General features: G+C 34.2%; 12 non-coding genes across 12 annotated transcripts; all 12 read right to left on the reverse strand.

The window, feature by feature from the left end:
- Positions 1-629: 629 nt before the first annotated feature.
- LOC149770318 (5S ribosomal RNA) lies at positions 630-748 on the reverse strand. Its single transcript, XR_016418603.1, has one exon. It is a non-coding gene; the product is annotated as a 5S ribosomal RNA (ribosomal RNA).
- Positions 749-1,648: 900 nt separating this feature from the next.
- On the reverse strand, positions 1,649-1,767 carry LOC149770319 (5S ribosomal RNA). The gene has a single exon (XR_016418677.1). It is a non-coding gene; the product is annotated as a 5S ribosomal RNA (ribosomal RNA).
- A 3,538-nt stretch (positions 1,768-5,305) lies between these two features.
- LOC149770320 (5S ribosomal RNA) lies at positions 5,306-5,424 on the reverse strand. The gene has a single exon (XR_016418615.1). It is a non-coding gene; the product is annotated as a 5S ribosomal RNA (ribosomal RNA).
- A 900-nt stretch (positions 5,425-6,324) lies between these two features.
- LOC149770321 (5S ribosomal RNA) lies at positions 6,325-6,443 on the reverse strand. The gene has a single exon (XR_016418798.1). It is a non-coding gene; the product is annotated as a 5S ribosomal RNA (ribosomal RNA).
- A 3,492-nt stretch (positions 6,444-9,935) lies between these two features.
- Positions 9,936-10,054, reverse strand: LOC149770322 (5S ribosomal RNA). Its single transcript, XR_016418626.1, has one exon. It is a non-coding gene; the product is annotated as a 5S ribosomal RNA (ribosomal RNA).
- Positions 10,055-10,954: 900 nt separating this feature from the next.
- LOC149770323 (5S ribosomal RNA) lies at positions 10,955-11,073 on the reverse strand. The gene has a single exon (XR_016418678.1). It is a non-coding gene; the product is annotated as a 5S ribosomal RNA (ribosomal RNA).
- A 3,507-nt stretch (positions 11,074-14,580) lies between these two features.
- LOC149770324 (5S ribosomal RNA) lies at positions 14,581-14,699 on the reverse strand. Its single transcript, XR_016418637.1, has one exon. It is a non-coding gene; the product is annotated as a 5S ribosomal RNA (ribosomal RNA).
- Positions 14,700-15,599: 900 nt separating this feature from the next.
- On the reverse strand, positions 15,600-15,718 carry LOC149770325 (5S ribosomal RNA). Its single transcript, XR_016418799.1, has one exon. It is a non-coding gene; the product is annotated as a 5S ribosomal RNA (ribosomal RNA).
- A 3,475-nt stretch (positions 15,719-19,193) lies between these two features.
- LOC149770326 (5S ribosomal RNA) lies at positions 19,194-19,312 on the reverse strand. Its single transcript, XR_016418648.1, has one exon. It is a non-coding gene; the product is annotated as a 5S ribosomal RNA (ribosomal RNA).
- Positions 19,313-20,212: 900 nt separating this feature from the next.
- LOC149770327 (5S ribosomal RNA) lies at positions 20,213-20,331 on the reverse strand. Its single transcript, XR_016418797.1, has one exon. It is a non-coding gene; the product is annotated as a 5S ribosomal RNA (ribosomal RNA).
- Positions 20,332-23,818: 3,487 nt separating this feature from the next.
- Positions 23,819-23,937, reverse strand: LOC149770328 (5S ribosomal RNA). The gene has a single exon (XR_016418659.1). It is a non-coding gene; the product is annotated as a 5S ribosomal RNA (ribosomal RNA).
- A 900-nt stretch (positions 23,938-24,837) lies between these two features.
- Positions 24,838-24,956, reverse strand: LOC149770329 (5S ribosomal RNA). The gene has a single exon (XR_016418679.1). It is a non-coding gene; the product is annotated as a 5S ribosomal RNA (ribosomal RNA).
- Positions 24,957-25,275: the final 319 nt, after the last annotated feature.

Genomic DNA, 25,275 nt, shown 5'->3' on the forward strand with positions numbered 1-25,275 from the left:
ATAACCCAATTTATTTAGCCAATGGCCCATATTTACAGTATTCGCTACAGGATGCCAATTTTCCCACTGGCAGACTGAGGCCCTGCTGTAAAAGAAATCAATCAATCAATAAATTAATATAAAAAATTCTCACAATTCATACATTCCATATTTATCAATCAATTAGTGAATAAGAAATACCACAAATAAGTACCCAAAATGAAAGACATTGATCGCATATTTTGCAACTCTGCGCTAGAGACTACACCAGGAATATATGAGAAGAAACTTGAAGGAAGTATTTCGACGTGAAAGGAGGCAGCTTGTTGTGGTAGTAAAAGTAGAGGAAACTGGATAAATTGAACCGAATTTGTTAATAAGAAATACTGGTCATCTATGATCGCATATTCCAGTAGTAAGGATCGAAACCAAGAGCAGAGAAGTGCAAAGCAACATTTGCTATATTCAGGTCCTATACTTGATTTTTTTAGGATCCGAATTATTGAAGAAAGTTAAGGAAAAAGAGAAAATGAAAGTCGAGAAATTGCTCTATTTATTATTTATATTGAATAAAGTAAATTTAGTTACAATAAAAGAAAGAAAGAAAAACTTCAACTGTTTTTAGTTATAAAAGAAAAAAAAAAAATTAGAGTCTACAGCACCCGGTATTCCCAGGCGGTCACCCATCCAAGTACTAACCGGGCCCGACGTTGCTTAACTTCGGTGATCGGACGAGAACCGGTGCTTTCAACGTGGTATGGCCGTAGACACAAGTGTGTGTAAATTTAAGACTTATATTCGCTTCTCTCTTCACCGTTTCCGATGTACAGACGTTTACGTTTATGTGCCGTGTAAAATTAGTAATTAAAGTGTACTTATTAAAACTTATATAGATAAACTGCCTTCATACATTATTCAAATTTGTAATTCAGGCATTTTCGGACTCGGACATTAGTTGCTTAACCGGAGGTTTACACCTTCAAATGGACTTAAATAACAATGCATTTAAACGAAGATTCAGTTCATTTTTGTTGTTTTTGGGCATTATTATTATTATTATTATTTATCTTGTATCAACTGACTAATTCAATAGGTAAATAATCGACATCAGCCTATGAGCTACCTTTAAAGACGGACTCGAATCTGATTTGAAACGGATATCGTCTTGCAGCTCGGAAACGTTAAAGTTGTGGAAACACAGAAAGTGCAAGGAAGTGGAAGCAGGGAACATCCATCCAAACTTACTGTAATCAAAACAGAGATTTATACACCAATTTATTTTGTCAATGGCCCATATTCGAAGTATTCGCTAAGGGATGCCAAGTTTCACACTGATAGACTGGTGCCCTGCTAAAAACAGGTAAATAAATTAAAATAATTAAAAATAATACATTCCAAATATATCTATCAATTATTGAATAAGAAATACCACAGACAAGTATCCAAAATGAAAGACATCGATTGCATACGTTGCAATTATTCGCTATAGGCTGAATCCGGAATATCAGAAGAAATTTGGAGGATCTGGACGGCATACGAGGCGGCCCATTTCGATCCTGGAGGTAGAGGAAACTGAAAAATTTGCACCAGATTTGTGAACAAGAAATATTGGCCATATATGATCGCATATCCTCACAGTGAGGATGGAACCAAAAAAAAATTTAAAAAATGCCTACAGCACCCGGTATTCCCAGGCGGTCACCCATCCAAGTACTAACCGGGCCCGACGTTGCTTAACTTCGGTGATCGGACGAGAACCGGTGTTTTCAACGTGGTATGGCCGTAGACATTTGTATGTACAAATTTAAGACTAATATAGGTTGTCTCTTCGTCGTTACAAAGATATATTACACACACACGCACACACACACACACACACACACACACACATATATATATATATATATATATATATATATATATATATATATATATATATATATATATATATATATATTAGAGACAGGGGAGAGCTCTGCTTACGACAATACATCCCTTCAGTTTCAATCTGTAAAGAAGCAAGAGCTTATTTGATCGCCGATGTCACTGACATGTAGGTTGCCATATTTGTGCAGTCATTTGAATAGTAATACAATGGCGAGTTCCGTGTCAAATTTCATCAAGGTTGTCGTTTTCTTTCGTCAGTCAGCTTCATTAACGACAAATGATGTTATACTCGGAATTATTTCTGAGAAAATAAATCGTATTTCTCTCGATTTCATGCAGGTATATCTCGATGAAAGGTCGGTCAAGTTTGCATGGCAGGCTAGTAAGCACAGGGGCTCGCATCGTTGCTCACAATTGAACTGACAGTCATACATTTTATACTATATGTACGACTGATAGTTTCATTGTAAGCAATGATACGAGCCCCCTGTGGCTAGTAAGCAGGGTATGCCGATACCGCATGGTGTCGGCGATTTCCAACGTTTTGATAAGCAAAACAAATATGTCCATACACCCCAATACTAATGTCCAAATATCAAAAATCGCTATTTTGGGACTATTATGAATTCATTCAAGGACATTCTAAATTACATCATCGCCACACGTCAAGATTGTTATTACATCAGCACATTCAAAATTGGACTTCATTCAGAAAACCACTGGCATTCATTTGGAACACTACCCTTTTGGACTTGTCATATAACTTTTCATGGACTATTTGTGATTTCATTTATAATGCTGAAAAGTATTTAAATTTTCACTTTGTATTCTTTATAAAAATAAATTAAGTCGGTTGGTTTAGATTGGCTAAGATAGCATTAAGGTGTTTTTGTTTATATGAGCCAATATCACATTATTCTTTTCTTGGTTTAGATGGGCTAAGTTCACATTATGGTACATTGGTTTAGATGGGCTAAGTTCACATTAAGGTGTTTGGCTGAGTTTCCATTAAGATATTTGGTTTAGATTGGCTAAGTTTGCATTAAAGTGTATTGGCTTATATTGGCAAATTTCACATAGGAATTTGATTTAGACGGCCTAAGTTCACATTATGGTGTTCTGGCAAAAGACTGCTTGGTTTTATTAGGCAATGAGGGTAGTCTTGCTCAAGGGTACAATAGGGCAACCAGCTTGATAGAAATCTATCATGTTAACCATTGGACTGATGTACATTTTATCAGTGTAATTTAGAGTCTGTTTAAACCATTCCGAATCCCCCCATCTCTCTCTCTCTCTCTCTCATATATATATATATATATATATATATATATATATATATATATATATATATATATATATATATATATATATATATATATATATATATATGAAAGAAATAATATTTTCAATCTTTCTGCACTGTACTGATTTTCTGGTTGAATACTAAAAGTAAGTTTAAATATATATAAGGAGTTTGCAAATTTTATAAAAGTCAGCTTGCCTAGCAAGTAGTAGGTCAATATGATACAATGTAGAATTTAAGAAAATGTCATTATATGTATTGAAACGTTTGTTTCCTTTGTATCTGTTGATATCTAAAATCCATATCCCAATAATTAAAATTATCCAAGACTATATGTAAATAATACACGTATGTATGTATGTATGTACACACACAAACGTATATATATATATATATATATATATATATATATATATATATATATATATATATATATATATATATATATATATATCACAAAAGACACACACATATCTTAAAACACCCTCAGCCACCCAGGATATATATATGATCCGTTTTTACGAGATAAACTTATTAATTCAGTATGGTATAATTATCGAGTAAGATCAGTAGAGTTTTTGCCCTTGTTTGCAATCGTTATAGGATAACGCGTTAAAAATAAAATTACACAGAAGTACAATTAATGTTAATAGCTGATAAAGTTATGCGAACTTTGTTGCATACTCTCTCTCTCTCTCTCTCTCTCTCTCTCGTGTGTCAGTATGATAAAGCAAGAAGAAAAAGGAAGAACAGTAAAGAACATATATAAAAAGGTTTATTGAAACAGCGTCTCATCATGGTGTGGGCACCACGATGCATAGGGATAAATAAAAAAGCGAGTATTCCATTACTTTTCACTTCATTTGATATGCATCCATATGACACAGAATGCTCTCGGTGAGTACAGGGAATCAGATAAACGTCACTGTGCGGGACTAGGTATAAAACATTTATTGTAGTTTTAATTGTAAATTTTTCGGGCATTTAAGTAGAAATTAAATGATTTCAGTTCTAGTGAGAACAACATTTCGACTGTAAAACATAATTTGTTGTCTTGATGCGTTTTCAAGACTCTTGGGCTGATTAGTCACACATCTCTTCAACGTTTCCGATGTACAAATGTTTGTGTGCAGTATAATATTAGTAACTAAAGTGTATACTGATTCAAAGTTCTAATCCAAAAGAAGCAAAACTGGCCTCAGATACTCATATTTGTCACTCATCCATTTTCTGACCCAGATAAGGGGAGAATTCCATGTTGAAATTGACTTAAAATGCAGATTCAGGACATTATTGTTGTTGTTATTATTATTATTATTATTCCTCTTTCTGTCCTATCATTTGGTTAAAATAAGCGACACCGGCCTATAAGCTAACTTTAAAAATAGGGTCTTATCAGATTTGCAAAGGATCTCTTCTTGCAACTTGTAGAAGTTAACGTTGTGGAAATACAGAAAGTGGAAGCATGGAATATCTATCTAAACTTACTGTAATCAAAACAGAATTTTATAACCCAATTTATTTAGCCAATGGCCCATATTTACAGTATTCGCTACAGGATGCCAATTTTCCCACTGGCAGACTGAGGCCCTGCTGTAAAAGAAATCAATCAATCAATAAATTAATATAAAAAATTCTCACAATTCATACATTCCATATTTATCAATCAATTAGTGAATAAGAAATACCACAAATAAGTACCCAAAATGAAAGACATTGATCGCATATTTTGCAACTCTGCGCTAGAGACTACACCAGGAATATATGAGAAGAAACTTGAAGGAAGTATTTCGACGTGAAAGGAGGCAGCTTGTTGTGGTAGTAAAAGTAGAGGAAACTGGATAAATTGAACCGAATTTGTTAATAAGAAATACTGGTCATCTATGATCGCATATTCCAGTAGTAAGGATCGAAACCAAGAGCAGAGAAGTGCAAAGCAACATTTGCTATATTCAGGTCCTATACTTGATTTTTTTAGGATCCGAATTATTGAAGAAAGTTAAGGAAAAAGAGAAAATGAAAGTCGAGAAATTGCTCTATTTATTATTTATATTGAATAAAGTAAATTTAGTTACAATAAAAGAAAGAAAGAAAAACTTCAACTGTTTTTAGTTATAAAAGAAAAAAAAAAATTAGAGTCTACAGCACCCGGTATTCCCAGGCGGTCACCCATCCAAGTACTAACCGGGCCCGACGTTGCTTAACTTCGGTGATCGGACGAGAACCGGTGCTTTCAACGTGGTATGGCCGTAGACACAAGTGTGTGTAAATTTAAGACTTATATTCGCTTCTCTCTTCACCGTTTCCGATGTACAGACGTTTACGTTTATGTGCCGTGTAAAATTAGTAATTAAAGTGTACTTATTAAAACTTATATAGATAAACTGCCTTCATACATTATTCAAATTTGTAATTCAGGCATTTTCGGACTCGGACATTAGTTGCTTAACCGGAGGTTTACACCTTCAAATGGACTTAAATAACAATGCATTTAAACGAAGATTCAGTACATTTTTGTTGTTTTTGGGCATTATTATTATTATTATTATTTATCTTGTATCAACTGACTAATTCAATAGGTAAATAATCGACATCAGCCTATGAGCTACCTTTAAAGACGGACTCGAATCTGATTTGAAACGGATATCGTCTTGCAGCTCGGAAACGTTAAAGTTGTGGAAACACAGAAAGTGCAAGGAAGTGGAAGCAGGGAACATCCATCCAAACTTACTGTAATCAAAACAGAGATTTATACACCAATTTATTTTGTCAATGGCCCATATTCGAAGTATTCGCTAAGGGATGCCAAGTTTCACACTGATAGACTGGTGCCCTGCTAAAAACAGGTAAATAAATTAAAATAATTAAAAATAATACATTCCAAATATATCTATCAATTATTGAATAAGAAATACCACAGACAAGTATCCAAAATGAAAGACATCGATTGCATACGTTGCAATTATTCGCTATAGGCTGAATCCGGAATATCAGAAGAAATTTGGAGGATCTGGACGGAATACGAGGCGGCCCATTTCGATCCTGGAGGTAGAGGAAACTGAAAAATTTGCACCAGATTTGTGAACAAGAAATATTGGCCATATATGATCGCATATCCTCACAGTGAGGATGGAACCAAAAAAAAATTTAAAAAATGCCTACAGCACCCGGTATTCCCAGGCGGTCACCCATCCAAGTACTAACCGGGCCCGACCTTGCTTAACTTCGGTGATCGGACGAGAACCGGTGTTTTCAACGTGGTATGGCCGTAGACATTTGTATGTACAAATTTAAGACTAATATAGGTTGTCTCTTCGTCGTTACAAAGATATATTACACACACACGCACACACACACACACACACACACACACACACACACACACACACACATATATATATTAGAGACAGGGGAGAGCTCTGCTTACGACAATACATCCCTTCAGTTTCAATCTGTAAAGAAGCAAGAGCTTATTTGATCGCCGATGTCACTGACATGTAGGTTGCCATATTTGTGCAGTCATTTGAATAGTAATACAATGGCGAGTTCCGTGTCAAATTTCATCAAGGTTGTCGTTTTCTTTCGTCAGTCAGCTTCATTAACGACAAATGATGTTATACTCGGAATTATTTCTGAGAAAATAAATCGTATTTCTCTCGATTTCATGCAGGTATATCTCGATGAAGGGTCGGTCAAGTTTGCATGGCAGGCTAGTAAGCACAGGGGCTCGCATCGTTGCTCACAATTGAACTGACAGTCATACATTTTATACTATATGTACGACTGATAGTTTCATTGTAAGCAATGATACGAGCCCCCTGTGGCTAGTAAGCAGCCTATGCCGATACCTCATGGTGTCGGCGATTTCCAACGTTTTGATAAGCAAAACAAATATGTCCATACACCCCAATACTAATGTCCAAATATCAAAAATCGCTATTTTGGGACTATTATGAATTCATTCAAGGACATTCTAAATTACATCATCGCCACACGTCAAGATTGTTATTACATCAGCACATTCAAAATTGGACTTCATTCAGAAAACCACTGGCATTCATTTGGAACACTACCCTTTTGGACTTGTCATATAACTTTTCATGGACTATTTGTGATTTCATTTATAATGCTGAAAAGTATTTAAATTTTCACTTTGTATTCTTTATAAAAATAAATTAAGTCGGTTGGTTTAGATTGGCTAAGATAGCATTAAGGTGTTTTTGTTTATATGAGCCAATATCACATTATTCTTTTCTTGGTTTAGATGGGCTAAGTTCACATTATGGTACATTGGTTTAGATGGGCTAAGTTCACATTAAGGTGTTTGGCTAAGTTTCCATTAAGATATTTGGTTTAGATTGGCTAAGTTTGCATTAAAGTGTATTGGCTTATATTGGCAAATTTCACATAGGAATTTGATTTAGATGGCCTAAGTTCACATTATGGTGTTCTGGCAAAAGACTGCTTGGTTTTATTAGGCAATGAGGGTAGTCTTGCTCAAGGGTACAATAGGGCAACCAGCTTGATAGAAATCTATCATGTTAACCATTGGACTGATGTACATTTTATCAGTGTAATTTAGAGTCTGTTTAAACCATTCCGAATCCCCCCATCTCTCTCTCTCTCTCTCTCACATATATATATATATATATATATATATATATATATATATATATATATATATATATATATATATATATATATATATATGAAAGAAATAATATTTTCAATCTTTCTGCACTGTACTGATTTTCTGGTTGAATACTAAAAGTAAGTTTAAATATATATAAGGAGTTTGCAAATTTTATAAAAGTCAGCTTGCCTAGCAAGTAGTAGGTCAATATGATACAATGTAGAATTTAAGAAAATGTCATTATATGTATTGAAACGTTTGTTTCCTTTGTATCTGTTGATATCTAAAATCCATATCCCAATAATTAAAATTATCCAAGACTATATGTAAATAATACACGTATGTATGTATGTATGTACACACACAAACGTATATATATATATATATATATATATATATATATATATATATATATATATATATATATATATATATATATATATATATATATCACAAAAGACACACACATATCTTAAAACACCCTCAGCCACCCAGGATATATATATGATCCGTTTTTACGAGATAAACTTATTAATTCAGTATGGTATAATTATCGAGTAAGATCAGTAGAGTTTTTGCCCTTGTTTGCAATCGTTATAGGATAACGCGTTAAAAATAAAATTACACAGAAGTACAATTAATGTTAATAGCTGATAAAGTTATGCGAACTTTGTTGCATACTCTCTCTCTCTCTCTCTCTCTCTCTCTCGTGTGTCAGTATGATAAAGCAAGAAGAAAAAGGAAGAACAGTAAAGAACATATATAAAAAGGTTTATTGAAACAGCGTCTCATCATGGTGTGGGCACCACGATGCATAGGGATAAATAAAAAAGCGAGTATTCCATTACTTTTCACTTCATTTGATATGCATCCATATGACACAGAATGCTCTCGGTGAGTACAGGGAATCAGATAAACGTCACTGTGCGGGACTAGGTATAAAACATTTATTGTAGTTTTAATTGTAAATTTTTCGGGCATTTAAGTAGAAATTAAATGATTTCAGTTCTAGTGAGAACAACATTTCGACTGTAAAACATAATTTGTTGTCTTGATGCGTTTTCAAGACTCTTGGGCTGATTAGTCACACATCTCTTCAACGTTTCCGATGTACAAATGTTTGTGTGCAGTATAATATTAGTAACTAAAGTGTATACTGATTCAAAGTTCTAATCCAAAAGAAGCAAAACTGGCCTCAGATACTCATATTTGTCACTCATCCATTTTCTGACCCAGATAAGGGGAGAATTCCATGTTGAAATTGACTTAAAATGCAGATTCAGGACATTATTGTTGTTGTTATTATTATTATTATTATTCCTCTTTCTGTCCTATCATTTGGTTAAAATAAGCGACACCGGCCTATAAGCTAACTTTAAAAATAGGGTCTTATCAGATTTGCAAAGGATCTCTTCTTGCAACTTGTAGAAGTTAACGTTGTGGAAATACAGAAAGTGGAAGCATGGAATATCTATCTAAACTTACTGTAATCAAAACAGAATTTTATAACCCAATTTATTTAGCCAATGGCCCATATTTACAGTATTCGCTACAGGATGCCAATTTTCCCACTGGCAGACTGAGGCCCTGCTGTAAAAGAAATCAATCAATCAATAAATTAATATAAAAAATTCTCACAATTCATACATTCCATATTTATCAATCAATTAGTGAATAAGAAATACCACAAATAAGTACCCAAAATGAAAGACATTGATCGCATATTTTGCAACTCTGCGCTAGAGACTACACCAGGAATATATGAGAAGAAACTTGAAGGAAGTATTTCGACGTGAAAGGAGGCAGCTTGTTGTGGTAGTAAAAGTAGAGGAAACTGGATAAATTGAACCGAATTTGTTAATAAGAAATACTGGTCATCTATGATCGCATATTCCAGTAGTAAGGATCGAAACCAAGAGCAGAGAAGTGCAAAGCAACATTTGCTATATTCAGGTCCTATACTTGATTTTTTTAGGATCCGAATTATTGAAGAAAGTTAAGGAAAAAGAGAAAATGAAAGTCGAGAAATTGCTCTATTTATTATTTATATTGAATAAAGTAAATTTAGTTACAATAAAAGAAAGAAAGAAAAACTTCAACTGTTTTTAGTTATAAAAGAAAAAAAAAAATTAGAGTCTACAGCACCCGGTATTCCCAGGCGGTCACCCATCCAAGTACTAACCGGGCCCGACGTTGCTTAACTTCGGTGATCGGACGAGAACCGGTGCTTTCAACGTGGTATGGCCGTAGACACAAGTGTGTGTAAATTTAAGACTTATATTCGCTTCTCTCTTCACCGTTTCCGATGTACAGACGTTTACGTTTATGTGCCGTGTAAAATTAGTAATTAAAGTGTACTTATTAAAACTTATATAGATAAACTGCCTTCATACATTATTCAAATTTGTAATTCAGGCATTTTCGGACTCGGACATTAGTTGCTTAACCGGAGGTTTACACCTTCAAATGGACTTAAATAACAATGCATTTAAACGAAGATTCAGTACATTTTTGTTGTTTTTGGGCATTATTATTATTATTATTATTTATCTTGTATCAACTGACTAATTCAATAGGTAAATAATCGACATCAGCCTATGAGCTACCTTTAAAGACGGACTCGAATCTGATTTGAAACGGATATCGTCTTGCAGCTCGGAAACGTTAAAGTTGTGGAAACACAGAAAGTGCAAGGAAGTGGAAGCAGGGAACATCCATCCAAACTTACTGTAATCAAAACAGAGATTTATACACCAATTTATTTTGTCAATGGCCCATATTCGAAGTATTCGCTAAGGGATGCCAAGTTTCACACTGATAGACTGGTGCCCTGCTAAAAACAGGTAAATAAATTAAAATAATTAAAAATAATACATTCCAAATATATCTATCAATTATTGAATAAGAAATACCACAGACAAGTATCCAAAATGAAAGACATCGATTGCATACGTTGCAATTATTCGCTATAGGCTGAATCCGGAATATCAGAAGAAATTTGGAGGATCTGGACGGAATACGAGGCGGCCCATTTCGATCCTGGAGGTAGAGGAAACTGAAAAATTTGCACCAGATTTGTGAACAAGAAATATTGGCCATATATGATCGCATATCCTCACAGTGAGGATGGAACCAAAAAAAAATTTAAAAAATGCCTACAGCACCCGGTATTCCCAGGCGGTCACCCATCCAAGTACTAACCGGGCCCGACGTTGCTTAACTTCGGTGATCGGACGAGAACCGGTGTTTTCAACGTGGTATGGCCGTAGACATTTGTATGTACAAATTTAAGACTAATATAGGTTGTCTCTTCGTCGTTACAAAGATATATTACACACACACGCACACACACACACACACACACACACACACACACACACACACACATATATATATTAGAGACAGGGGAGAGCTCTGCTTACGACAATACATCCCTTCAGTTTCAATCTGTAAAGAAGCAAGAGCTTATTTGATCGCCGATGTCACTGACATGTAGGTTGCCATATTTGTGCAGTCATTTGAATAGTAATACAATGGCGAGTTCCGTGTCAAATTTCATCAAGGTTGTCGTTTTCTTTCGTCAGTCAGCTTCATTAACGACAAATGATGTTATACTCGGAATTATTTCTGAGAAAATAAATCGTATTTCTCTCGATTTCATGCAGGTATATCTCGATGAAGGGTCGGTCAAGTTTGCATGGCAGGCTAGTAAGCACAGGGGCTCGCATCGTTGCTCACAATTGAACTGACAGTCATACATTTTATACTATATGTACGACTGATAGTTTCATTGTAAGCAATGATACGAGCCCCCTGTGGCTAGTAAGCAGCCTATGCCGATACCTCATGGTGTCGGCGATTTCCAACGTTTTGATAAGCAAAACAAATATGTCCATACACCCCAATACTAATGTCCAAATATCAAAAATCGCTATTTTGGGACTATTATGAATTCATTCAAGGACATTCTAAATTACATCATCGCCACACGTCAAGATTGTTATTACATCAGCACATTCAAAATTGGACTTCATTCAGAAAACCACTGGCATTCATTTGGAACACTACCCTTTTGGACTTGTCATATAACTTTTCATGGACTATTTGTGATTTCATTTATAATGCTGAAAAGTATTTAAATTTTCACTTTGTATTCTTTATAAAAATAAATTAAGTCGGTTGGTTTAGATTGGCTAAGATAGCATTAAGGTGTTTTTGTTTATATGAGCCAATATCACATTATTCTTTTCTTGGTTTAGATGGGCTAAGTTCACATTATGGTACATTGGTTTAGATGGGCTAAGTTCACATTAAGGTGTTTGGCTAAGTTTCCATTAAGATATTTGGTTTAGATTGGCTAAGTTTGCATTAAAGTGTATTGGCTTATATTGGCAAATTTCACATAGGAATTTGATTTAGATGGCCTAAGTTCACATTATGGTGTTCTGGCAAAAGACTGCTTGGTTTTATTAGGCAATGAGGGTAGTCTTGCTCAAGGGTACAATAGGGCAACCAGCTTGATAGAAATCTATCATGTTAACCATTGGACTGATGTACATTTTATCAGTGTAATTTAGAGTCTGTTTAAACCATTCCGAATCCCCCCATCTCTCTCTCTCTCTCTCTCACATATATATATATATATATATATATATATATATATATATATATATATATATATATATATATATATATATGAAAGAAATAATATTTTCAATCTTTCTGCACTGTACTGATTTTCTGGTTGAATACTAAAAGTAAGTTTAAATATATATAAGGAGTTTGCAAATTTTATAAAAGTCAGCTTGCCTAGCAAGTAGTAGGTCAATATGATACAATGTAGAATTTAAGAAAATGTCATTATATGTATTGAAACGTTTGTTTCCTTTGTATCTGTTGATATCTAAAATCCATATCCCAATAATTAAAATTATCCAAGACTATATGTAAATAATACACGTATGTATGTATGTATGTACACACACAAACGTATATATATATATATATATATATATATATATATATATATATATATATATATATATATATATATATATATATATATATATATATATATATATATATATATCACAAAAGACACACACATATCTTAAAACACCCTCAGCCACCCAGGATATATATATGATCCGTTTTTACGAGATAAACTTATTAATTCAGTATGGTATAATTATCGAGTAAGATCAGTAGAGTTTTTGCCCTTGTTTGCAATCGTTATAGGATAACGCGTTAAAAATAAAATTACACAGAAGTACAATTAATGTTAATAGCTGATAAAGTTATGCGAACTTTGTTGCATACTCTCTCTCTCTCTCTCTCTCTCTCTCTCTCTCTCGTGTGTCAGTATGATAAAGCAAGAAGAAAAAGGAAGAACAGTAAAGAACATATATAAAAAGGTTTATTGAAACAGCGTCTCATCATGGTGTGGGCACCACGATGCATAGGGATAAATAAAAAAGCGAGTATTCCATTACTTTTCACTTCATTTGATATGCATCCATATGACACAGAATGCTCTCGGTGAGTACAGGGAATCAGATAAACGTCACTGTGCGGGACTAGGTATAAAACATTTATTGTAGTTTTAATTGTAAATTTTTCGGGCATTTAAGTAGAAATTAAATGATTTCAGTTCTAGTGAGAACAACATTTCGACTGTAAAACATAATTTGTTGTCTTGATGCGTTTTCAAGACTCTTGGGCTGATTAGTCACACATCTCTTCAACGTTTCCGATGTACAAATGTTTGTGTGCAGTATAATATTAGTAACTAAAGTGTATACTGATTCAAAGTTCTAATCCAAAAGAAGCAAAACTGGCCTCAGATACTCATATTTGTCACTCATCCATTTTCTGACCCAGATAAGGGGAGAATTCCATGTTGAAATTGACTTAAAATGCAGATTCAGGACATTATTGTTGTTGTTATTATTATTATTATTATTCCTCTTTCTGTCCTATCATTTGGTTAAAATAAGCGACACCGGCCTATAAGCTAACTTTAAAAATAGGGTCTTATCAGATTTGCAAAGGATCTCTTCTTGCAACTTGTAGAAGTTAACGTTGTGGAAATACAGAAAGTGGAAGCATGGAATATCTATCTAAACTTACTGTAATCAAAACAGAATTTTATAACCCAATTTATTTAGCCAATGGCCCATATTTACAGTATTCGCTACAGGATGCCAATTTTCCCACTGGCAGACTGAGGCCCTGCTGTAAAAGAAATCAATCAATCAATAAATTAATATAAAAAATTCTCACAATTCATACATTCCATATTTATCAATCAATTAGTGAATAAGAAATACCACAAATAAGTACCCAAAATGAAAGACATTGATCGCATATTTTGCAACTCTGCGCTAGAGACTACACCAGGAATATATGAGAAGAAACTTGAAGGAAGTATTTCGACGTGAAAGGAGGCAGCTTGTTGTGGTAGTAAAAGTAGAGGAAACTGGATAAATTGAACCGAATTTGTTAATAAGAAATACTGGTCATCTATGATCGCATATTCCAGTAGTAAGGATCGAAACCAAGAGCAGAGAAGTGCAAAGCAACATTTGCTATATTCAGGTCCTATACTTGATTTTTTTAGGATCCGAATTATTGAAGAAAGTTAAGGAAAAAGAGAAAATGAAAGTCGAGAAATTGCTCTATTTATTATTTATATTGAATAAAGTAAATTTAGTTACAATAAAAGAAAGAAAGAAAAACTTCAACTGTTTTTAGTTATAAAAGAAAAAAAAAAAATTAGAGTCTACAGCACCCGGTATTCCCAGGCGGTCACCCATCCAAGTACTAACCGGGCCCGACGTTGCTTAACTTCGGTGATCGGACGAGAACCGGTGCTTTCAACGTGGTATGGCCGTAGACACAAGTGTGTGTAAATTTAAGACTTATATTCGCTTCTCTCTTCACCGTTTCCGATGTACAGACGTTTACGTTTATGTGCCGTGTAAAATTAGTAATTAAAGTGTACTTATTAAAACTTATATAGATAAACTGCCTTCATACATTATTCAAATTTGTAATTCAGGCATTTTCGGACTCGGACATTAGTTGCTTAACCGGAGGTTTACACCTTCAAATGGACTTAAATAACAATGCATTTAAACGAAGATTCAGTTCATTTTTGTTGTTTTTGGGCATTATTATTATTATTATTATTTATCTTGTATCAACTGACTAATTCAATAGGTAAATAATCGACATCAGCCTATGAGCTACCTTTAAAGACGGACTCGAATCTGATTTGAAACGGATATCGTCTTGCAGCTCGGAAACGTTAAAGTTGTGGAAACACAGAAAGTGCAAGGAAGTGGAAGCAGGGAACATCCATCCAAACTTACTGTAATCAAAACAGAGATTTATACACCAATTTATTTTGTCAATGGCCCATATTCGAAGTATTCGCTAAGGGATGCCAAGTTTCACACTGATAGACTGGTGCCCTGCTAAAAACAGGTAAATAAATTAAAATAATTAAAAATAATACATTCCAAATATATCTATCAGTTATTGAATAAGAAATACCACAGACAAGTATCCAAAATGAAAGACATCGATTGCATACGTTGCAATTATTCGCTATAGGCTGAATCCGGAATATCAGAAGAAATTTGGAGGATCTGGACGGCATACGAGGCGGCCCATTTCGATCCTGGAGGTAGAGGAAACTGAAAAATTTGCACCAGATTTGTGAACAAGAAATATTGGCCATATATGATCGCATATCCTCACAGTGAGGATGGAACCAAAAAAAAATTTAAAAAATGCCTACAGCACCCGGTATTCCCAGGCGGTCACCCATCCAAGTACTAACCGGGCCCGACCTTGCTTAACTTCGGTGATCGGACGAGAACCGGTGTTTTCAACGTGGTATGGCCGTAGACATTTGTATGTACAAATTTAAGACTAATATAGGTTGTCTCTTCGTCGTTACAAAGATATATTACACACACACGCACACACACACACACACACACACACACACACACACACACACACACATATATATATTAGAGACAGGGGAGAGCTCTGCTTACGACAATACATCCCTTCAGTTTCAATCTGTAAAGAAGCAAGAGCTTATTTGATCGCCGATGTCACTGACATGTAGGTTGCCATATTTGTGCAGTCATTTGAATAGTAATACAATGGCGAGTTCCGTGTCAAATTTCATCAAGGTTGTCGTTTTCTTTCGTCAGTCAGCTTCATTAACGACAAATGATGTTATACTCGGAATTATTTCTGAGAAAATAAATCGTATTTCTCTCGATTTCATGCAGGTATATCTCGATGAAAGGTCGGTCAAGTTTGCATGGCAGGCTAGTAAGCACAGGGGCTCGCATCGTTGCTCACAATTGAACTGACAGTCATACATTTTATACTATATGTACGACTGATAGTTTCATTGTAAGCAATGATACGAGCCCCCTGTGGCTAGTAAGCAGCCTATGCCGATACCGCATGGTGTCGGCGATTTCCAACGTTTTGATAAGCAAAACAAATATGTCCATACACCCCAATACTAATGTCCAAATATCAAAAATCGCTATTTTGGGACTATTATGAATTCATTCAAGGACATTCTAAATTACATCATCGCCACACGTCAAGATTGTTATTACATCAGCACATTCAAAATTGGACTTCATTCAGAAAACCACTGGCATTCATTTGGAACACTACCCTTTTGGACTTGTCATATAACTTTTCATGGACTATTTGTGATTTCATTTATAATGCTGAAAAGTATTTAAATTTTCACTTTGTATTCTTTATAAAAATAAATTAAGTCGGTTGGTTTAGATTGGCTAAGATAGCATTAAGGTGTTTTTGTTTATATGAGCCAATATCACATTATTCTTTTCTTGGTTTAGATGGGCTAAGTTCACATTATGGTACATTGGTTTAGATGGGCTAAGTTCACATTAAGGTGTTTGGCTAAGTTTCCATTAAGATATTTGGTTTAGATTGGCTAAGTTTGCATTAAAGTGTATTGGCTTATATTGGCAAATTTCACATAGGAATTTGATTTAGATGGCCTAAGTTCACATTATGGTGTTCTGGCAAAAGACTGCTTGGTTTTATTAGGCAATGAGGGTAGTCTTGCTCAAGGGTACAATAGGGCAACCAGCTTGATAGAAATCTATCATGTTAACCATTGGACTGATGTACATTTTATCAGTGTAATTTAGAGTCTGTTTAAACCATTCCGAATCCCCCCATCTCTCTCTCTCTCTCTCATATATATATATATATATATATATATATATATATATATATATATATATATATATATATATATGAAAGAAATAATATTTTCAATCTTTCTGCACTGTACTGATTTTCTGGTTGAATACTAAAAGTAAGTTTAAATATATATAAGGAGTTTGCAAATTTTATAAAAGTCAGCTTGCCTAGCAAGTAGTAGGTCAATATGATACAATGTAGAATTTAAGAAAATGTCATTATATGTATTGAAACGTTTGTTTCCTTTGTATCTGTTGATATCTAAAATCCATATCCCAATAATTAAAATTATCCAAGACTATATGTAAATAATACACGTATGTATGTATGTATGTACACACACAAACGTATATATATATATATATATATATATATATATATATATATATATATATATATATATATATATATATATATATATATCACAAAAGACACACACATATCTTAAAACACCCTCAGCCACCCAGGATATATATATGATCCGTTTTTACGAGATAAACTTATTAATTCAGTATGGTATAATTATCGAGTAAGATCAGTAGAGTTTTTGCCCTTGTTTGCAATCGTTATAGGATAACGCGTTAAAAATAAAATTACACAGAAGTACAATTAATGTTAATAGCTGATAAAGTTATGCGAACTTTGTTGCATACTCTCTCTCTCTCTCTCTCTCTCTCTCTCTCTCTCGTGTGTCAGTATGATAAAGCAAGAAGAAAAAGGAAGAACAGTAAAGAACATATATAAAAAGGTTTATTGAAACAGCGTCTCATCATGGTGTGGGCACCACGATGCATAGGGATAAATAAAAAAGCGAGTATTCCATTACTTTTCACTTCATTTGATATGCATCCATATGACACAGAATGCTCTCGGTGAGTACAGGGAATCAGATAAACGTCACTGTGCGGGACTAGGTATAAAACATTTATTGTAGTTTTAATTGTAAATTTTTCGGGCATTTAAGTAGAAATTAAATGATTTCAGTTCTAGTGAGAACAACATTTCGACTGTAAAACATAATTTGTTGTCTTGATGCGTTTTCAAGACTCTTGGGCTGATTAGTCACACATCTCTTCAACGTTTCCGATGTACAAATGTTTGTGTGCAGTATAATATTAGTAACTAAAGTGTATACTGATTCAAAGTTCTAATCCAAAAGAAGCAAAACTGGCCTCAGATACTCATATTTGTCACTCATCCATTTTCTGACCCAGATAAGGGGAGAATTCCATGTTGAAATTGACTTAAAATGCAGATTCAGGACATTATTGTTGTTGTTATTATTATTATTATTATTCCTCTTTCTGTCCTATCATTTGGTTAAAATAAGCGACACCGGCCTATAAGCTAACTTTAAAAATAGGGTCTTATCAGATTTGCAAAGGATCTCTTCTTGCAACTTGTAGAAGTTAACGTTGTGGAAATACAGAAAGTGGAAGCATGGAATATCTATCTAAACTTACTGTAATCAAAACAGAATTTTATAACCCAATTTATTTAGCCAATGGCCCATATTTACAGTATTCGCTACAGGATGCCAATTTTCCCACTGGCAGACTGAGGCCCTGCTGTAAAAGAAATCAATCAATCAATAAATTAATATAAAAAATTCTCACAATTCATACATTCCATATTTATCAATCAATTAGTGAATAAGAAATACCACAAATAAGTACCCAAAATGAAAGACATTGATCGCATATTTTGCAACTCTGCGCTAGAGACTACACCAGGAATATATGAGAAGAAACTTGAAGGAAGTATTTCGACGTGAAAGGAGGCAGCTTGTTGTGGTAGTAAAAGTAGAGGAAACTGGATAAATTGAACCGAATTTGTTAATAAGAAATACTGGTCATCTATGATCGCATATTCCAGTAGTAAGGATCGAAACCAAGAGCAGAGAAGTGCAAAGCAACATTTGCTATATTCAGGTCCTATACTTGATTTTTTTAGGATCCGAATTATTGAAGAAAGTTAAGGAAAAAGAGAAAATGAAAGTCGAGAAATTGCTCTATTTATTATTTATATTGAATAAAGTAAATTTAGTTACAATAAAAGAAAGAAAGAAAAACTTCAACTGTTTTTAGTTATAAAAGAAAAAAAAAAAATTAGAGTCTACAGCACCCGGTATTCCCAGGCGGTCACCCATCCAAGTACTAACCGGGCCCGACGTTGCTTAACTTCGGTGATCGGACGAGAACCGGTGCTTTCAACGTGGTATGGCCGTAGACACAAGTGTGTGTAAATTTAAGACTTATATTCGCTTCTCTCTTCACCGTTTCCGATGTACAGACGTTTACGTTTATGTGCCGTGTAAAATTAGTAATTAAAGTGTACTTATTAAAACTTATATAGATAAACTGCCTTCATACATTATTCAAATTTGTAATTCAGGCATTTTCGGACTCGGACATTAGTTGCTTAACCGGAGGTTTACACCTTCAAATGGACTTAAATAACAATGCATTTAAACGAAGATTCAGTTCATTTTTGTTGTTTTTGGGCATTATTATTATTATTATTATTTATCTTGTATCAACTGACTAATTCAATAGGTAAATAATCGACATCAGCCTATGAGCTACCTTTAAAGACGGACTCGAATCTGATTTGAAACGGATATCGTCTTGCAGCTCGGAAACGTTAAAGTTGTGGAAACACAGAAAGTGCAAGGAAGTGGAAGCAGGGAACATCCATCCAAACTTACTGTAATCAAAACAGAGATTTATACACCAATTTATTTTGTCAATGGCCCATATTCGAAGTATTCGCTAAGGGATGCCAAGTTTCACACTGATAGACTGGTGCCCTGCTAAAAACAGGTAAATAAATTAAAATAATTAAAAATAATACATTCCAAATATATCTATCAGTTATTGAATAAGAAATACCACAGACAAGTATCCAAAATGAAAGACATCGATTGCATACGTTGCAATTATTCGCTATAGGCTGAATCCGGAATATCAGAAGAAATTTGGAGGATCTGGACGGCATACGAGGCGGCCCATTTCGATCCTGGAGGTAGAGGAAACTGAAAAATTTGCACCAGATTTGTGAACAAGAAATATTGGCCATATATGATCGCATATCCTCACAGTGAGGATGGAACCAAAAAAAAATTTAAAAAATGCCTACAGCACCCGGTATTCCCAGGGGGTCACCCATCCAAGTACTAACCGGGCCCGACCTTGCTTAACTTCGGTGATCGGACGAGAACCGGTGTTTTCAACGTGGTATGGCCGTAGACATTTGTATGTACAAATTTAAGACTAATATAGGTTGTCTCTTCGTCGTTACAAAGATATATTACACACACACGCACACACACACACACACACACACACACACACACACACATATATATATTAGAGACAGGGGAGAGCTCTGCTTACGACAATACATCCCTTCAGTTTCAATCTGTAAAGAAGCAAGAGCTTATTTGATCGCCGATGTCACTGACATGTAGGTTGCCATATTTGTGCAGTCATTTGAATAGTAATACAATGGCGAGTTCCGTGTCAAATTTCATCAAGGTTGTCGTTTTCTTTCGTCAGTCAGCTTCATTAACGACAAATGATGTTATACTCGGAATTATTTCTGAGAAAATAAATCGTATTTCTCTCGATTTCATGCAGGTATATCTCGATGAAAGGTCGGTCAAGTTTGCATGGCAGGCTAGTAAGCACAGGGGCTCGCATCGTTGCTCACAATTGAACTGACAGTCATACATTTTATACTATATGTACGACTGATAGTTTCATTGTAAGCAATGATACGAGCCCCCTGTGGCTAGTAAGCAGCCTATGCCGATACCGCATGGTGTCGGCGATTTCCAACGTTTTGATAAGCAAAACAAATATGTCCATACACCCCAATACTAATGTCCAAATATCAAAAATCGCTATTTTGGGACTATTATGAATTCATTCAAGGACATTCTAAATTACATCATCGCCACACGTCAAGATTGTTATTACATCAGCACATTCAAAATTGGACTTCATTCAGAAAACCACTGGCATTCATTTGGAACACTACCCTTTTGGACTTGTCATATAACTTTTCATGGACTATTTGTGATTTCATTTATAATGCTGAAAAGTATTTAAATTTTCACTTTGTATTCTTTATAAAAATAAATTAAGTCGGTTGGTTTAGATTGGCTAAGATAGCATTAAGGTGTTTTTGTTTATATGAGCCAATATCACATTATTCTTTTCTTGGTTTAGATGGGCTAAGTTCACATTATGGTACATTGGTTTAGATGGGCTAAGTTCACATTAAGGTGTTTGGCTAAGTTTCCATTAAGATATTTGGTTTAGATTGGCTAAGTTTGCATTAAAGTGTATTGGCTTATATTGGCAAATTTCACATAGGAATTTGATTTAGATGGCCTAAGTTCACATTATGGTGTTCTGGCAAAAGACTGCTTGGTTTTATTAGGCAATGAGGGTAGTCTTGCTCAAGGGTACAATAGGGCAACCAGCTTGATAGAAATCTATCATGTTAACCATTGGACTGATGTACATTTTATCAGTGTAATTTAGAGTCTGTTTAAACCATTCCGAATCCCCCCATCTCTCTCTCTCTCTCTCATATATATATATATATATATATATATATATATATATATATATATATATATATATATATATATATATATATATATATATATATATATATATGAAAGAAATAATATTTTCAATCTTTCTGCACTGTACTGATTTTCTGGTTGAATACTAAAAGTAAGTTTAAATATATATAAGGAGTTTGCAAATTTTATAAAAGTCAGCTTGCCTAGCAAGTAGTAGGTCAATATGATACAATGTAGAATTTAAGAAAATGTCATTATATGTATTGAAACGTTTGTTTCCTTTGTATCTGTTGATATCTAAAATCCATATCCCAATAATTAAAATTATCCAAGACTATATGTAAATAATACACGTATGTATGTATGTATGTACACACACAAACGTATATATATATATATATATATATATATATATATATATATATATATATATATATATATATATATATATATATATATATCACAAAAGACACACACATATCTTAAAACACCCTCAGCCACCCAGGATATATATATGATCCGTTTTTACGAGATAAACTTATTAATTCAGTATGGTATAATTATCGAGTAAGATCAGTAGAGTTTTTGCCCTTGTTTGCAATCGTTATAGGATAACGCGTTAAAAATAAAATTACACAGAAGTACAATTAATGTTAATAGCTGATAAAGTTATGCGAACTTTGTTGCATACTCTCTCTCTCTCTCTCTCTCTCTCGTGTGTCAGTATGATAAAGCAAGAAGAAAAAGGAAGAACAGTAAAGAACATATATAAAAAGGTTTATTGAAACAGCGTCTCATCATGGTGTGGGCACCACGATGCATAGGGATAAATAAAAAAGCGAGTACTCCATTACTTTTCACTTCATTTGATATGCATCCATATGACACAGAATGCTCTCGGTGAGTACAGGGAATCAGATAAACGTCACTGTGCGGGACTAGGTATAAAACATTTATTGTAGTTTTAATTGTAAATTTTTCGGGCATTTAAGTAGAAATTAAATGATTTCAGTTCTAGTGAGAACAACATTTCGACTGTAAAACATAATTTGTTGTCTTGATGCGTTTTCAAGACTCTTGGGCTGATTAGTCACACATCTCTTCAACGTTTCCGATGTACAAATGTTTGTGTGCAGTATAATATTAGTAACTAAAGTGTATACTGATTCAAAGTTCTAATCCAAAAGAAGCAAAACTGGCCTCAGATACTCATATTTGTCACTCATCCATTTTCTGACCCAGATAAGGGGAGAATTCCATGTTGAAATTGACTTAAAATGCAGATTCAGGACATTATTGTTGTTGTTATTATTATTATTATTATTCCTCTTTCTGTCCTATCATTTGGTTAAAATAAGCGACACCGGCCTATAAGCTAACTTTAAAAATAGGGTCTTATCAGATTTGCAAAGGATCTCTTCTTGCAACTTGTAGAAGTTAACGTTGTGGAAATACAGAAAGTGGAAGCATGGAATATCTATCTAAACTTACTGTAATCAAAACAGAATTTTATAACCCAATTTATTTAGCCAATGGCCCATATTTACAGTATTCGCTACAGGATGCCAATTTTCCCACTGGCAGACTGAGGCCCTGCTGTAAAAGAAATCAATCAATCAATAAATTAATATAAAAAATTCTCACAATTCATACATTCCATATTTATCAATCAATTAGTGAATAAGAAATACCACAAATAAGTACCCAAAATGAAAGACATTGATCGCATATTTTGCAACTCTGCGCTAGAGACTACACCAGGAATATATGAGAAGAAACTTGAAGGAAGTATTTCGACGTGAAAGGAGGCAGCTTGTTGTGGTAGTAAAAGTAGAGGAAACTGGATAAATTGAACCGAATTTGTTAATAAGAAATACTGGTCATCTATGATCGCATATTCCAGTAGTAAGGATCGAAACCAAGAGCAGAGAAGTGCAAAGCAACATTTGCTATATTCAGGTCCTATACTTGATTTTTTTAGGATCCGAATTATTGAAGAAAGTTAAGGAAAAAGAGAAAATGAAAGTCGAGAAATTGCTCTATTTATTATTTATATTGAATAAAGTAAATTTAGTTACAATAAAAGAAAGAAAGAAAAACTTCAACTGTTTTTAGTTATAAAAGAAAAAAAAAAAATTAGAGTCTACAGCACCCGGTATTCCCAGGCGGTCACCCATCCAAGTACTAACCGGGCCCGACGTTGCTTAACTTCGGTGATCGGACGAGAACCGGTGCTTTCAACGTGGTATGGCCGTAGACACAAGTGTGTGTAAATTTAAGACTTATATTCGCTTCTCTCTTCACCGTTTCCGATGTACAGACGTTTACGTTTATGTGCCGTGTAAAATTAGTAATTAAAGTGTACTTATTAAAACTTATATAGATAAACTGCCTTCATACATTATTCAAATTTGTAATTCAGGCATTTTCGGACTCGGACATTAGTTGCTTAACCGGAGGTTTACACCTTCAAATGGACTTAAATAACAATGCATTTAAACGAAGATTCAGTTCATTTTTGTTGTTTTTGGGCATTATTATTATTATTATTATTTATCTTGTATCAACTGACTAATTCAATAGGTAAATAATCGACATCAGCCTATGAGCTACCTTTAAAGACGGACTCGAATCTGATTTGAAACGGATATCGTCTTGCAGCTCGGAAACGTTAAAGTTGTGGAAACACAGAAAGTGCAAGGAAGTGGAAGCAGGGAACATCCATCCAAACTTACTGTAATCAAAACAGAGATTTATACACCAATTTATTTTGTCAATGGCCCATATTCGAAGTATTCGCTAAGGGATGCCAAGTTTCACACTGATAGACTGGTGCCCTGCTAAAAACAGGTAAATAAATTAAAATAATTAAAAATAATACATTCCAAATATATCTATCAATTATTGAATAAGAAATACCACAGACAAGTATCCAAAATGAAAGACATCGATTGCATACGTTGCAATTATTCGCTATAGGCTGAATCCGGAATATCAGAAGAAATTTGGAGGATCTGGACGGCATACGAGGCGGCCCATTTCGATCCTGGAGGTAGAGGAAACTGAAAAATTTGCACCAGATTTGTGAACAAGAAATATTGGCCATATATGATCGCATATCCTCACAGTGAGGATGGAACCAAAAAAAAATTTAAAAAATGCCTACAGCACCCGGTATTCCCAGGCGGTCACCCATCCAAGTACTAACCGGGCCCGACGTTGCTTAACTTCGGTGATCGGACGAGAACCGGTGTTTTCAACGTGGTATGGCCGTAGACATTTGTATGTACAAATTTAAGACTAATATAGGTTGTCTCTTCGTCGTTACAAAGATATATTACACACACACGCACACACACACACACACACACACACACACATATATATATATATATATATATATATATATATATATATATATATATATATATATATATATATATTAGAGACAGGGGAGAGCTCTGCTTACGACAATACATCCCTTCAGTTTCAATCTGTAAAGAAGCAAGAGCTTATTTGATCGCCGATGTCACTGACATGTAGGTTGCCATATTTGTGCAGTCATTTGAATAGTAATACAATGGCGAGTTCCGTGTC

This window comes from Sinohyriopsis cumingii, unplaced genomic scaffold, assembly GCF_028554795.1.
Source record: "Sinohyriopsis cumingii isolate HCF-2022 unplaced genomic scaffold, ASM2855479v2 utg002479l, whole genome shotgun sequence".
Classification (NCBI taxonomy): Eukaryota; Metazoa; Mollusca; class Bivalvia; order Unionida; family Unionidae; genus Sinohyriopsis; species Sinohyriopsis cumingii.